Source organism: Zosterops lateralis (genome assembly GCF_965231275.1).
Source record: "Zosterops lateralis genome assembly, chromosome: 4".
Classification (NCBI taxonomy): domain Eukaryota; kingdom Metazoa; phylum Chordata; class Aves; order Passeriformes; family Zosteropidae; genus Zosterops; species Zosterops lateralis.
This window is the reverse complement of record NC_139765.1, coordinates 57,678,733-57,695,960: the sequence shown is the minus strand read 5'-3', so window position 1 is coordinate 57,695,960 and position 17,228 is coordinate 57,678,733.

Here is a 17,228-nt window from a genome sequence, read left to right as displayed (position 1 = left end):
AGCAGTAAAATAATAATGTCTTTGGAATATGTTCCAGATTCTCATTCCTTATGTACCTTGTGCAGTTATTTTAATTAGGACAAAAAATAATTTAAGTTTCAATTTCAGACAAATTCCAGATGCTGTTCTTGTTTAAATGACAAAATATAGCTTTAAGAACTAATAAATTCTCTCGCTGCTGGACAACAATGATTCCTTTAGCAGACTGGCTGATAATGCAATACTGTTCTGAACTTGATAAGCTTTGTAGCAGATGGTAGAACGAGGGAGGTTTTTTTTTGTGTGGTAGGAATGCTGAGCATTATGTCATGACACAGTCAGGATTAGTTCCCAATGTGCTAATCAGAAATGTGTCAAGCTTAATCTTTCTTTTATTTTAAAAGAGTATCAAGATTGAACTTTCTTTCATGTGGTTTCAGAAAATTATAGCTCAAAATGCTTCCTCAGTTTTTAAAAAAATATTTGCATTATTACCTAACATACTTCCCCAGTGTGTTGCCTGTTTTTCATTTTCAGCCACTCTTTTATGGAAGACTCTGACCCTAACTTTCAAAATTACTTTTATGCTACACTTTTCCAGCTGCATGTTATTGGCTATGCTGTTCAAGAGATGCTTGTATCTAATCTGTGTGCTGTTGGGTAGAGGATTGATATTGTGATTATTTTCTGTGTTCCAGGCAGTTACCACTTGGGAGTTCTTGTAAATGAGAGGCTTATTCTCTTGATATTTTTTCACATAAATAACTGAGATGTATCAATCTGCTTTAAAACAATTTAAGTGGTCAATAAGCAGGTTTTTCTGTTCAATTTGCAAGTACTGCAGGCAATTTGCTGCTCATCATCTGTCCTGATGGAAGAAATCAGACTTTAATCACATTTAGTGGTAACAGCCTTTAAAAGGCTCTCTTTTGTTGAGAATTTTCTTTTATGTAACTTCACACAATGCCATCTCATTTAGTACGCTTTAATTATTATAATGGAGGGTAAAAGAGGGATATATGAAGTTTTAATAATTAATATATCTCAGACTTTAGAAATTGGGTCCAATTTCTATGTTCCAACTTGTGAGTAGGCTGAGAATTTTCCTAAATGAAATCCTAACATTTATTCAGGTCTTTTCATTTTATTCAGAGTCTGCCAAAATATTTTATTTGGAATCTTACATTCTATTTAGAGTCATGAATAATGTCTGATATACTCTGGGATTTTAAGACCTAAGGGACAGCAATTCCAGTGTCTCTAAATAAGTGTCTGGATTTATTTTTGCTGCCCTAAGATAGTGTGCCTGGCTTCCAGCTGCTTCTCCATCACAAATCCTCATTTTTGCAAACCAGGAGGATTCCCTGAGAACTCCTTCTTCTTGATTGCATTTGTGCAGTTTGGCTGTCTTCAATCAGATTCTCTGCTTAGCATATCTGTGCTGTGTTTCTGATTTTCATGTTTTGTGTTGCCCAGGATTTTATTCATCCTGCATTTTACAGTCCAGGCTCCATTGCTCTACACCACCAAGCTAAGTCATGGGGAATGATCAGTGTCTGGAGGAACAATTGCTGAATGCATCTCACTCTAAATATTGGAAGGAATTTTCTGGCAGAAGAAAATATACATCTTATATACAGAAATATGTTATATACAGAATATATATATATATAATATGTTCCATCAAGAGTCTCTTGACTTAAGCAATCTACTCTTGATGGAATATAGGAGCATTTTCTTCACCTCTCCATGGAATCAACTCATTCTCTTCCTCAAGGGTCCTCATTACAAATCTGCCAACAAATTCCATGATTCCTTCCAACTCCAAAAAAACCAATATTCTTTATGAATTTTATAACTATTGAAAGTAAAACCTGAGTTAATTCCTTCAACCAATTCCTTCAGGGAACTCTTGGCATTTCATCAGGGTCTTTCATTGACCTTGATGAGTCATATCTAGGTCTCTTTGTCAAGGGTCTGAGGAAATTCAGTAAAGGTTTATAATCCTTCATGTCATTTAAAGGATTACTTCTTTTAACTGAGAGAACATTTTTTACAGTTCTCGGGTATTTTCTTTATTCTTGTTCTCTGAAAAGTTGTGGGGTTTTTTATTTCTTCTTTTATTAGATTTAAGCACCAGTGCTCTAATGTTACAGCTGACAAAAGAAAGATGCTCAGAAGGTAACTGAAATAGTTGTCTATCCAAGGTACCCTTGCACATATTCTCATAAGTTGTCTAACTCCTCTGTTTTTCTATGTTTCAGTTCATAGAGGCTTTAGAGATAGCAACAAAAGCTTTTAAATTTTCATTTAGTCCATTCCAGTATGTTTATGGTTAGCATTTCTGCATTTTCTTCATCTCCTGTATATTAAATATTTAATATTTCATTTAGTTGTGTACTTTGATATTGGTTTTTTTCCTACATTGCAAATAGATCTGTCTATAAATTGTAATTGCCTAAGATCAACATAGATTCCTCTTGAATGGCTCTTTCTAAAGGTTTATCTTACTTCATTCAATGAAAAATTTTTTAACTGATTTGCACTAAACAGACCTTCATTTAGCACTAAAGAACCTGTTTAATGACTGAAGTTGTAAAAATATGAACCTGAAGGCCTTAGGATGTCTTTTACTTATACACATTAGAAACTGTAAAAAATTAACCTTTTTTTTTTCTTAAGGTAAACCTTCAACTTCATTAGTCTAAGCTTCCAGTGTGTTTCTCTAGCTCTTTTATTCATCTATGAACATTTTTCAAGTCTCATAGTGATTATGTATCAGTTGCAAGCACTCAACTTTCATTTATAACTTTCTAAATATTCATTAAGGTATTTATATCCAACCCAATGATGTTATAATCTAAGTTGAGTTCATTTGATTTTTTTCATGTGCAGAACAACTCTTAGAACTATAAGATGCAATTGAGGTCACAGAGTTCATTCTGTTGCTCTGTCATTACTGCTAAGCATGGGGTTGCATGAGTTGAAACAAATAACAACTTCTGCAAATTGTACAGCCTGTTCCATGTATCAAGTAGACAATTCAAATATCCATGATGAAAACAACCCTAGGTAAACACAGGCAAATTTGTTTTCCACACACTATTTCTGAGTCAGCTGTATTCAGAGGTTGGCTGTGGTATATGAGAGAAGAAACATACACTCCATCCTTCAGGGAGTCTTTGCTTGATTTATTTATTGTTTTCTTGTTTCTCTAACCCCATAATATAAGTCATACAGAATGACAGTGTTGTCTACAGGTGCCCTTCGGGTGTGGAAACACATAATGACTCTGGTTACAGATACAAACAATACAGAACAAAGCATGGGATTCAAAGAAAGGAGAGATTTCCATAAAAGACAGTTCTAAGAAATCACTGTGTTTCCTCAGCACTGGTTTGAAAATGTAAGAGTTAAAACTATTTTCTATCCTAACTGTATAAAGTAGATCACAAGACTTGGAGAGAGTTTTGCACCACACCCAATCTTTCTGTCTTTCCTGGATATATTCTTTCAGAGACCCAAATCAAATGGCTACATAAGGAAGTGAGGCTGCTGTAAAACATGCTCACCTTCTTCAATAATTTTACAGTGGAAGGACAAAAAGTCCAGCACACTTTCACAGTCCAACTGTGTCTCAGCATGCAGGATGAAGTTAGAGCTGCTTTCAGTCTGTCTGAAGTACACCAACCCTGACCTGGTACCCAGACAGGATGCTGACCTCCGTTGAGCACATGCTGAGAAGACAGAAGTATTTGGTTCTAATTCTGTGACTTTTCAGCAGTACATTAAAGGTTTTTTCACTTCTTCTTTCAGCTTAAAGAGATTTGACAAAGGGCCTTCATACAAGTGAAAGGCCTTTTGCATATTTAAATTTATTACTCATAGTTGCACAAAGTACACAAAACAGAGAAGCATATACCTCCGATTATTTACGAGATATGTTGAGATTCCCACCAACAAACAGGTCTGTCTCAATCCTCTTTTTTATTTGTTTTTTTTCTTCTCTGACATTAATATTTTATATTTATTCTCTTCAGGGAGAAAATTAATAAGATCTAACCTTATTTTTTTTGCCCATAGCATCCCAGAATAAGATAATAGATTAAACAGAAAATAAATCCTGATATACTGTGGAAATAAACTTTGGTTAAGTTTAAGTGCTGAGTCAAGATAGTATTTTAAGCACCATTCATATAAAAAAGAATTATTTTGGAAGGCACGCCATCAGTCAACAGCTATGTCTTAAGAGTACACAGAGCTCCTTAATCCGTTAGAAAAATTTGTCATGCTTGAAGTGAACAAGAAAATTTACAGACACTACTGATGTGATTCGCCAGATTGGTGAAGATGTTAAAATATGCAGAAAATACAACTGCAAGGATTCTTTCAGGAAATGAATCCTTATCTATTATGAGAACCTCAACTCACATCTGTTATGAGTAGTAACATCTATGAAAACTCACCCACCCCAAACCAAAGCAGAATAACTCTAACAATTTCTCATGTTCTGCCTTATGGACTCTCAGAGTTATTTACCTGCAGAGGATATTCATCACTCATTAAAATCTCCTATAATTCCTGGCCCTCTTCATTATTCTGATGTTTTTCTAGCTCCACAGTATGGGAATAGGGAGCACGGAGGCATTCTGGGAAATTTGGGAGATGAACAGTTTGGGATCCAACAATTAAATTTTTAAGATTAGAAGTAAAAAATGGAATAATCTATTTTCTTCTTTGTCATTTCTTATTTTACTGGTTTATTTGAATGGTTAGGCAATTTTTTTCTCATATATGTTATTTTGGTATTTATGATTTATGGATTTGATTAAAATAAGAATTAGGTTCAGATTTTTCTTGCTTGGAATGTAAACAGCAATGCATGAGTACAAATATTCAGCAAATTATGTGAATGAAGGTATGCCAAGGGCTAAAGAGTGGAATTTTGTTGTTTGGATGGGGTTTTTTTGTGCAAAGGAACCTAACAGAGAAACACAAAAGGAATCTCTCACCACAAGCACAGACAGACCCAAATCTATCCTGTTCATGCTCTGAGCAAACAGACAACCTCATTCTGGCCAGAAGCTCCATAGAGTTATGTTTGGCTCCTGAGAGGTCAGGTTTATTAGTCCAGGCTCAGTGATGCTCCATCACAGCCACATGGTTTTTGGATGGGTGCTGGAGTAAGGCCAGACAGCTTGCAGGGTGGGCTGGCTGCATCTGTTTGTATAGACGCACCAGATGCTTTGAAAAGGGTGGGTTTTACATGCTGGAACAGGAACCTCATGAGGAAAGCACGGGTTGTTTGTTTCTAGTTGGTTTTCATTTTGTTGTTCTTTTTATTTATTTTCTTTTTCCCAAATCCAGTTTCTCAGTCGAGGTGCAATACAGAATTAAAAGGGATACCTCTCTTAAAAACAGAAGATCCAATAAAATGTGTGACTGTAAACCCTCTCCTCTTCTTAATTCAGTGTCTAATAGCTGAGATATTTTTCAAAATTCTTCCAATAATAGAAAATTGACATTTTTTTTAAATGTCACAGATTTTGAACTATGCAGAATACATTTAGCAAGAGCAGCAAAATACTCTTTTGAGAAAGAAAGAAGAAATAGAACAGTTCTGGTGCTGGGAACAGCTCTGGCAGACCTGATAGCACAGGGAATGCTGAGGAAATCTCCCTGTCTGACCATTCAGGAGCCCCTCTGGCAGTCACACTCCCACCCCCTGAGCTGGGACCGAGGCCCCTTTGCAGCTCACCCCCCACACTCACACAGGTACACCAGGTCTTCTCTTTGACTGCCCCAAACTCAGGTTTCCTGTAGCAGTGCCTCAGTTGTCTCAATCCTTAATTTAATCCAGGTGCAATAACAAAACAACAGCTCCAGCTGGTGCCCCAAAGAAGCACCTCAAACAAAGGAACCCCATAGATTGCATACCCTCACAGTCTAAGGGTGAAAGTCTTGCCCGTTCTAAGTGTCCATTCTTCTGGCTGGGCCACAGATCCCCATGCCTTTTTTTATGCAAAATGTCATTTCACCTCCTCTTGCCTGGGGCTCCAGACACCCAGAGTTCCCTCTGCAGCTCTCACTGCAGCTCAGAAGCTGAGCTACCTGCACTAAACCTCACAGAGAAGGTGTGGCAAGATGTCAAACACCACAAGGAAAAGAGCAGATGCTACTCCTTTGTACCTAAAGTTAGTTGTCTCCTGTAGGAGAGTTAGTTGCTTAGGTAGCACAGGTGACTGATAGATTGCCCATTTAGGTTGGTGGGGTCTCTTGCAATGCATTTCCATACCCAAACAAATGATTCCATATGAGGAAAGGAGTTTCTGTTTACCTTTGAACTTAAAAGGAAAATGGACTAGATTCTTCTGTGATACTCTCACTGTGGTTGGTCCAGTGCCAGCACAAGGGCACTGGTTGGGTTTTAAAAATGTCTCTCAACATCTGTAGCTGCTTCTATTGGCAACAAGCCAAGTTATCCCTCCTAAATCGTTTATAAGGGTGCACAAGGGAGCTCAGGTGCTTTTTTGGGTGTCTTAGCAAGATGTCATAGGTTTCACTGACACCTGTGCTCAGCTTTTGTTTCTGTATCATTTGTTATTTTGTCTTTATTAAAACCTTTACAAAACACCCCTGAAGAGCTGTCTTGCAATTATTTTAAGCCATTCTCAGAAGTGCAGGACACCCTCAGAGACTGATACATTTACAGGCAGCTTATAACACTCTGGCTACGTGTTAAACTGCGTGAGGGGTGCACCTGGATGTGAGGGAAAACAAGGGGCTGCAGGCTCTCTTCTTCTGGATAACACAGCAGGTTAGCTGGCTATGGCCTGGAACTCCACCTCCACCTCTGCCTTTCCCTCCTCTCTCACACACAGTGATGTGCATCTGGAAATAGAGCTCCTTGCACACCCAGTGACGCACCACTAATTGGGATCTCATTTCACACACATGAAAATGGGAAAAAAACCTCATTTTTTGCATCTGGAGATCAATCGTGGCAAACAGCAAGAGGTACTTGGCTCTGCCATTAGAGTAATGCCATTCCATTTACATCTATTAGAAGAAAAATTAATGTAATCATAGACAACTCATACTGCTTCCAGAGATTAGCATGTCCCTATTAACAGTGGCAAAGGAGAGGACACATGCTTTGATAATAACTGCATAACTCCATGTCACCATGTACAGAGGAACATGGAAACCCAGTGTGGTATCATGATTGCTTTCAATAGCAATGCCTAAAAAAGTCATTGCTCAAATTTTCTTTTCTAGGGAAAAAAAAGGAAAAAAAAAGAAGAAAAGCAAAAAAAAAAAGAAGAGTGCTGAAATGTATTATTTTTATATTGTGAAGAACTGAGAGATTTTGAATAAAGTCATTAATAATGAATTCATATTTATGAAACATGGAAAATAACACACAAAAGGAGTGCTTAAAGTTTGCATTTGAATTTCATGAGTTTCATTAAAATCCTGTAAAGTTAGAAACTGGCCCAACAGAAATCAGAGTAGAAAAAAGGAAAGGTATCGATTCTTGGCAATAGTCATTAGATCTCAGCACAGGTTAAATGTTTATTTTTTTAAAAATTACAATCAGCGAAGAATTTTAGCTAATCTAAGCCAATGTTATGACACCTCATTTCAGTGAGACCCTTTGCTGAAAGGAAAAGCCTAAATAAGACAAACACTGTAAATACGATGCAAATATTATATATAATTTTCTGCCTTAAGTGGCTTTGGGCAGACAACTGCTACTTGACAAGCCCATAAAAGCACCATGTTGATAGCATAAGTCTATAATCAGGGATGCAGAAAAAGATATAGGAATTTAGATTACACATCTTTAAGATTTTTTCTGGATAGAGCTTTCTCTCATGAACTCCATAGGCTTTTCTACCATTTAATAACATAAAAGTACTACACTTAGCTCAGCCTGAACGGAGCTGAATTCTCAAGAATGTTCAGATCCCATTACTGTACATTAATCTTGAGAAGGGAAATTTCTGTCAAAGCTGTGCTCCCCAGCCAACAGAAGTCAAGATTCATTGTTTTATACTAGTGGCTAAGGATTGGGTCTGATAACCTGGGATGAGTGTGGTTTGCACAGGTTCTACCCATTTTTCCCCTTTCTACCAGCCTGGTAAATGCCACATCAGTAACAGAGAATATAAAGGCTGCTTAATTTTCACAATCCTCCGTGCTGAGAGTAACAAAGCTTTTTACACCTGGTCTTGACACTTGGTATAACATCACTTTTAAAAACGTTAGCCTAAAATGCTTTTCCTCTGTACAGAGAGCTAGTTCCTATTAAAGTACTCACAGCCCAACTTATTATCTTATTAAAAGTACTAAATATCTAATGTTAGAATTTCAATGCAATAGGCAGATATTTTAATTTATATTAGTTTCAGATTGTATTAACTTTTTTCTTTATTAAAGAAAAATGCTTTATATATATATATATATATAAAACATTCTGGATGTAATATCAAACCTTTAAATTCATAAAATAATGAAAAAGCCTAAGCCATTATAATTTTTCACAGTTCAAAAGGCCTACATGGCTTCATGTTTCTAACTTCAAAAAATTTGGAGAGATTTTTTCCAATTTTTTTTCCAATTGCAGTTAAAATGTAATGTGAATAATAAGTGGTAGTGAAATACTCCATTTTAGCTAATTCTGTTTACATGTAGGGCAGGGACTTGCATTAAATCATTTTGTGTAAACTGGTGGTGTTACAATAGATCAAACATTTCTAATATTAAATTACTGCAATACATACAAACAAAAAAAAAAAAGTGAAAGTTAATTCTTTCACATTGCAAAGACATGAATTAAAATGTCTTTAATACATTTCGTCAGTGACAACATTTTTAGGAATGTTTAACTGGAACGCAAAACCATACATTTTTTTTTTGGTACAGTTCAGTTGATCCATTTATCTGTGAATAGCCAGGTGGGACAGATATGTCAGTCTCAGGCCATTTCTAATAGAAAATGGTTGAATATTCACTTGGTTAGATGATGTAGGTATATTATTTTGATAGAAGAGCAGTTATTTAATGTCATGGGTGATGAATGGCACAAGAAGAGTTAGAAGGGAAATAATGGTGATAATTTGTCAAAGACACTAAGAGATAGAGTGGTAGGGCAGGTGAGGTAGAATGATACACTGTGTAGTTAGAATAATATGATATAGTGCTGGAGGGTTGGAGAATAACTTAGTAGGACAGGAAAAAATGGAAAAAGAAATGGGCAAACATTGCTTTGTACTAAAGAACTGAGAAATATTTAGGAAAATATGAGTTCTTGGAATTCTTCTGATACAGCACAAATAAAGGCTAAGAATAAATATAATCCAAATTATGCAAATAGAAGGGGAAAATAAGATACACCAATTAGAAAGATAAGTTTGAGAAAAGCAGAAAAAGGGATGCTCCTAATGTCAAGAGAGGGGAAAAATACAATACAAAATTATTTTATGTGCCATTCTTCTGGATTAAATCTTTCTGAGTTACTCAATTTACATGTCTCACTACAGTAAGAAGCTAGACAAAGTAGATATATAAGAACAGAATGGGGTGTTTCTGGAAGGTTTCAAGCTATTTGTGCTTATTTCTAGCTTTTAAAAATATCTTTAATGTTTCTGACTAATCAGGATGTCAGAGGTTTTTAAAATATAAGAGGTACTTGGAAAATAGATTCTTGTATTTGAAAAACAACAGTAAATACACCTGGAAACTCAAGTCGTGTGAGTTTTTCAATACGACCTGCAGAAATTGAAAAGAATGAAACGCAGGGGGATGAGTCACACATAAAACAGTAGTTATAAAGCAACAAGATAGCAAAAGAAAAGACAAGTAGGAATTTTGAGCAGCTGGTAAAGTTGCTAAAAGTCTCATCATTGTTACAGGAATCATTCCTGTGAGTGTAAAATATACAAGATAAAAAAGGAATGATGAAGACTGTTGTCCCTGACTGTTATGAATAACCACTTATGTGCGAATGAGAGGAAGCGTTTTTGAAAGACAGAGTTGTCCTTTAAAATGACAGTTCAGTTCATTCCATTTTTTTTTCAAATTTTCATCAAATAAAATATTTCAAGAGTAATTTGAACCCAGAACATCTCAGTTTCCCCAAGGCAGTGCAGCCTTTTTCCCTAGACTAGCTATATGGTCTATTACAGGAAGAAGGTACAGTAAAGTCTCTGCAGTCTCAGAATTTTCTCATCTCTTTAGGTGATTGTGTCCTTTATTGCTAAGGAAACTCCATGCTTTCTCAGATACATGGACTGCTCACAGAGTTCTAAAGCACAATAACCAGGCTGGCTTTTCTCTGTCCTCATACTTCATGCACTGGGATAAAGTAAGGATTATTCCATTGTGGTAAATACAGTTTCACCACCACAAAGTCGATACGACAGAAAAGGTTTCTCCTTCCTTGCTTCAAAAATCATTGTCTGGTCTGTTTTGCTTTCTTTTTTTGCCTGAGTTCATGCTGACAACTAGAATACTTTCTTTTTGCAATGAGGGGCAGGAAAATAATGAATTGAAGGTGTTAATGATGATGACATAAATTATGAAAATATTCTTCTCCCCAGTCTAGAATGATGAACCTGGGGGTGTATGTGCAATACAAATTCTTAAATCCATTCCTGTATACCAATCTTTCCTGCATGTACTCTTTAAGTATTCTTCCTTAGATACAGAAGTGTCAACAGGTATAATCCAGTGCAGGGAGTCATGTTAGAGGGAGCCTTGCTGTGCTACCTATGGAAGAATCAGCACATGCAAAACTTTGCAAACAGCAGAATTTACTTGGCACCTATGCCCTACCAAAGCTGACATACCACCTTGTGTATGGGCACAGTGCCATCCTGACAGATGGGGACGAGTGCAAGCAGCCAAGAGACCGTGTCTGAGCATGAAATATGTTTGTGGAGGGCAGGATTCCCAGCTAGAAATGTCAAAACAGCTGTTTGTCCTGAGTTCTGTGTGCCTACAGGTTAGACGGTCTACAGCTTTGCTAATTCATCACCAAGCTTGATTAATTTTGTAAGAGTTTCTGCTATAGCTGCCAGTTGTCATGTTTTCAGGCTAGTGTTGTGTGCAAAGAAGCAAAATTAGTCCCTACCTTTAGACTGCTCACGACAAGACTGAAAATAGTATCACAAAAAGATGGAAGAGTTTTCCTAAGGAAGAAACTCATTCTGTGCCTTCTGCAGTTTCCTATGTTATTTTACAAAATGCAGTCTTATAATATTTGGTATTCATTCATCTCAAAGCCAGCACCTTTAGTCTTCCATACTCAAACCTATTAATAGCTGCAAGAGTTATTTAAAGCAGTTGGTTCACAAGATAACATGTCAAAGAGTAATTCAGGGCAGAAAAATGGTAGACCTCTTAAATTATACTCTCTCAACTTTTCTTTAACTGTAACAGTATCTAAAACTTTCATTTTCATAAGAAGAAAATATATTCTTTCCCACAAGGCAATAGAGCTTCAATAAATTATTGCTTTTTAAGTAAATCTACCTTTATCACTTCTTAACCTTCATTTTCAGAACTGATTTCAGACATGAATCTACTATGACTACTACTAACGGAATTTCTATAATTCGTTTTTGTAACACCTTGGTCTCTATGACTACAGTGAATAGCTTTATAATGATAGTGAAGTGATTCCTTTTTGTTTAAGGTTGAGAAAATTGCCTTTCCATGGGCATTATTGTAATTCCTACTGTCTGTGATTTTTAGAGCTTCAAGTGGAATGCACACTAACATTTTTGAAGAATTTTAAAATATCTGCTATTTCTATTGCCCAAAATCTGCAGTCCTTAAGTATTTACCAATACCAGGCTAACCAACTAATGCCATTACTATTTAATAATGAAAAAAAAGAGTTGTTCTTCAGAGACTTGTTTTGCTAAAAAACCTTGTAGAAATATTGACCTCGGATATAAAGGTGTAATTTTTGAACACAGAGGACATCCTGCATTGTAATTTATGGAACAAGGTTAAGACTTTCATACCCAAGCTTCTAAAAATGTGTACTCCAGCAAATGACCTGCCTTCATATTCTCTGTCAGGTGACATTTGTTTCGTTTGTAAAATCTGCCATAAAGAGTGTGCTGACCTTGAGCAGCAATAGAGAACTGTATCTCGTAATGGAGATGTAAACCATGCTGACAACTCAGTCTACTGCCTGCATCAGTGCTACCAAGGGGACAATGTTTAGACCAGGGAATGAATGCATGGGGAACATAACAGTTTCTGAATGAAGAATGTTAGAGATGACAAACAGTAAAAGATCATGAAATTCCGATCTGTGTAGCTTAATCTGCTGCAAGTACACCTCTGTGGCACTGCGCCACAGGAGACCCAGGCACCAGACTATCTGAAACGAAGACTGAGTAAGCAACCTCACATTCTTATTCAGAAAATGAAAAGCTTAGTGGAGGGGAAAAAAAAATCAAGTTCATTCAAATCATAAAAGCTGTACGGGGATTAGAAATCACTTTGTTTTCTCTCTCCTCACTTCAGTGGAAAGCTTTGACTTCTGTCAATGCACTCTGCCAAGAATGTTCACAGCCACTGACACATATGCTGGATATGGGATTGATTTCTTAGTTTGATAATTGTGGCACAGTTTTTAACTGCCATTTTGGTAACTGTTTTATACTGTTAAAGGATCCCCTGCTTTCAGCTTGGCTGTAGCTTCTTTCCATATCCTGTTTGTCATCTTCCACTACTCCTCCTGACAGCAGGACTTTTGTGTGCTATACACTGTAAAGCTCTGCAGCTCACTACTGCAACTTTAGCTGTGGGTGGTAAATAGAATTACACCAGTATAAAACCACTGAGACTAAAGAACTGGGTTTGCCTTTCACTCCCGGGAGTGACTCTACAGTTCAACCTCCAGTTACCATTTTACCAACACTTCCAGACAGACACAGGGCCTCCAGGAAAAGGATATTGCTCACTCTGGAATTAAACACACAAGCCAAAGGAGGGTGGACAGAAGTAATCATATAATGTTTGGGACTTAACATCCATCGATGCAGTTATATCAGTAAGGCTAGGTAAGTACTGAATTTTGTTTGCTTGTTTTAACCAGAATGCAGAGAATTCAAAAAACATTGGTGACCAAAAAGAAAAAAAAAAAAAAAAAAGACCTGTCATTCAAGTTTATTACATGAAGAAAGTGTTTATATGTAGGATTTTTTCAAATAAATGCAGTAAAATAATAACCCATTATTTACTACTCAAAAACTAAAGTCTGTCAAATCATTAACTCAGCCAAGTACAAATGAAGGCAAAATGCATAGGCAAAAATAATTTGACAGAAGACAAGAAAAAACCAGGGTGCCCTATGTCATCTTGCAAGGCTTTTTCAGAGCTGGTGGAGATCACAGCAGAGACAAATCAGGTCCACAAGCACTGTAAGGGCAACTCTTCACAGCATCAGGGCAAAGAGCTGCAACAGAACTGTATAAAATATCAACATTAAAAAATTTAGGACACAAACTGATTTGAAGAAGAATCCAGACAGAACTTATTAAACCATTCCTATTAATATTCAGGGGGTTACTGACAATACAGCATAAATAGGCAAAGCTAATAGCTCACTCCAGTAATGTTTTCTCCTTTGCCGGAAATTGATATGTAGACTAACAAGATGTATTGAATTGAAAATTGAATAAAATATTTCCTCATCCTATTACACACAACATTATCCAGTTTTGTCAAGCCCTTGATCACTTCAAGAGAATGAAGACATGTAACAGCAGAAAAGAATGCAATGCAGGGAAAAAAAAAAATATCTAAAAATAGTTTCTGGGGTTGAAGCTCTTTGTTGCTGCATAAATAAGGCTTTTTTCATTCCAAGCAAAGTGACTCAGGGTCTGCACTGGCCTGGACTTACCTTGCCCAGAGCTGGGCTGGGCTTGTCTCAGCTCCTGCCTTGGGCTCACATACCTGTTGCCTGCTGTGCCTGAGCTAGATCTGTGCCAGTGTCTGTGAGAAGGATCTGACAAACCCAGGGGGTGTCTGCCCAGCAAACAAGAGCCTCTGGGAGCTGAGCCTGAGCAGGATGCAGGGCCATGCTCACACTCACCTGGTGCAGCCAGAAGGCAGCAGCCTGGGGCAAGGAAACATACGACAATACACACAAGCAGGTCCTGGAACTAAAGAGGAAGACACCTCCACCATTAATGCCGCTCCTCTCCTAGCAAAGACCTCCAGACAATGAGAGCTCATTAAAAATATACACTACCTGCAGTTTTTCTTAAGCGAATTGGAAGTCTTTGCCTTAAGACCTAAAAGAACACTGAAGGAACAAGTACAAGATCAGGGGAAAAGGTAAGTACTAGGAAAATTTGGGGTGTTTGATGGAGTGGGGATTTTTTGTTATAAAAATTTACACTAGTAAGACTTTTCTGTGTTAGGGAATTTTGACTGTTATTATTAATCTGTTAAAACATTAATTGGATTAACAATAAATCCTTAGCTCTGTAGATACAGTGAATTCTTTCTTACTCGGTACCAGGACTTGGGGTGTAACAAGAGTGCACAGGGTAGAGACAAAAGAGACCAACTGCCTTAAAGTTTATGTCCATTAATAAGCTCTTCTCACTCTAAGATGAAAGAGAAACAAGATTACCTTGTTGTTACTAGAGAGTTATAGAATTACTAAAATAAATAACGACATGTACTTTTGTTGGTAACTGTAAAGAAAAAACGCAGATATCTTTGCTTATTAATAGACTCACCAAAAAAAAAAAAAAAAGAAGTATATACTCTCTACAAATAAGTAGTTTCCCACTGCTAGAGTGGGAGAAATTCTTGAAATGACAGGCAATATCTAATATTTTTCTGCGGTGCATAGACAACATTATTTATAGCAGAAAATACAGTACATAAGACTCAGGAAAATTGCAAAGTACAGTAACAGCGGGCTATTAAAAACTCACAAAGAGAAATTTATGTATAATAGGTACTAACAAACTGTAAGTACTAGCTTATTACTATATATATCAAACAGAAAATAAAGTTTCAGCCCTGGGTTGTTAAATTTTTATTTTTTAATATTTATATAAATAGACAAATTACCAGAAAAATGACCATACAGTATTTATTGCCACTGCCAGAAAATGATGCCAATACTTGGCAAACAAATGGCTGGAATATAAAATAAAGCATGATATATTGGTGTTATGGTATACCTTATCATGGCATGTACACGTAGTGCAACAGCAGTGGGACAAAATTCAGAGATAAGAGAATAACTGTAAGAGAATAACTGTAGAAAATTACAGTTATCAGCCAAGACCAGCAGATTTATGGGTTCAGATCAAGTGTGCATTGGTTTACTATTTTGTTTATGTGATAGACAAACGTAAATAATTTTTCTTCTTGTCTTAATGCCATTTGTTGATTGTTAGTCTCTGTGCTTTGGGTAGGGAAAAAAGATATGGGAAATTTGGCTTTGAAGTATCTCTAGAAAGAATTTCCTGGATTGCTCTTTCCATGTCATATGAGAAGTCATTAGCACTCAGAAAGCACAGCTGTGACTGACTCATTGGATCCTGATTCTTTTAGATTTTACTTGATGCACTGGATCACCCAAGTAGGCCTCCTTTTAACAGTCAAGTTAATTTTTGTAATAGCTCTCAGAGTGGCAATCTCAGGAAGTTACAGAGGACTCAATTCCTTGTTTGCCATTTCCTATCTCTCATCTCTTGGGGTAATGTCAATTGAGGAACAAAAGATTTTCTATCAGGTACAACTCCCAGCCCAAGATTTAGAAACCAAAACAGTAAAGAAAGAAAGCCTATGAGAAAGAGTGATGATTAATTAAAAGAAACTCACTAGCAAAGAGGAAAACAAAGGAGAAGAAAGTAGGCTTGGCCCTTAGTCTTCCTGCAATTTATACCCAGTTTAGAGTTTATGAACATGCATCCTCATTCTCTCCTTAGTTTATTTGTGCTTTAGGAGGTCAGGGGAGAATGAACATAGGCTCAGACTCTGTAGTCAGCTCCTCAGATGAGTTAAGTGGAAAAATATCTCATTCCTGACCAGAGAGGCTAAAGAATCTCTCTTGTGTTCTAAATACTAGACTGTACCTATTTGTTAAGCTATATAATATCCCACGCATGTATGAAAGACTTTTGTCAGCACATCTTACAAAATTAAGAATTAATTATAAATTAATTATAAACTTATTTTTTTTTTTTCATATATCATACCTTAATCTACCCTATTTTAGTTTAAAACCATCACTTCTTGTCCTATTGCTACAGGCCCTACTAAAATGACTGTCTTATAAGCCATGATTAAGTACTGAAAGGCTGAATCAGGTTTTTTCTGGAATCTTCTCCCGGCTGACCAAGCCTGACTCTCTCAGTCTGCTCTCACAGGAAAAGTGCTCCAGCCCTCTGACCATTTCCTGGGCCCTCTTCCAGGCCTGCCCCTACATATCCCTGTCTTTCTTGTCTTGAGGGTTCCAGAGCTGAACAAAGTATTTCAGGTGAAGTTTCACCAGAGAGGAGTAGGTGTGTTAAAGCAGTACTGGCGCAAGATATGCTGCACAACTAAGTAGATTCAAAAATATAATTTATTTTATTTTATTTTATTTTATTTTATTTTAACATAGAAAACATAGATTTGATTTAGTGGATCCTCCCTGAGTTTCCCTTAAATATTGGTCTGTGTGGGTTATTCCATCAAAGTGATGAACAAAAATTTTGTGAGCAAAGTGTGTTTACTTAAATGAAAATTCTCAGTAAAATAAATAGATGTTTTGCTTACAGTAGAAATCCTTACATTTGTTGACCACATTTTTTCATTTTTCATTAATTTATACAATGATTTTAATTAGAATGGTCCAAAAAGGAAATGTAGAATATTTCTTATTTAGAATCCAAAATGCAGTATTTTTTTGCCAGAACCAAATTAGCTCTTTTTCTTTCTAGGAAAATGAAGCAAAGCCAAAGATTCCATGAAAGAGCAAAAGAAGTTTCTAATTAGACAGACTCATATATACATACACTTCTACAGACTGAGAAATATCAAAACATTTGCAATTCTTTTTTTAAAGCAGACTTTTCAATACAGTCCATATTCTTCTTATATAAAGATGAGCAAGGAAACAACAAGCAGCATTTAAAACACAAAGCAGACTGTCATTGATGAAGAGTGATGTAAGACTGAGAAAGAAGTTTCAATCTACTGTAGAGACAAAGGAG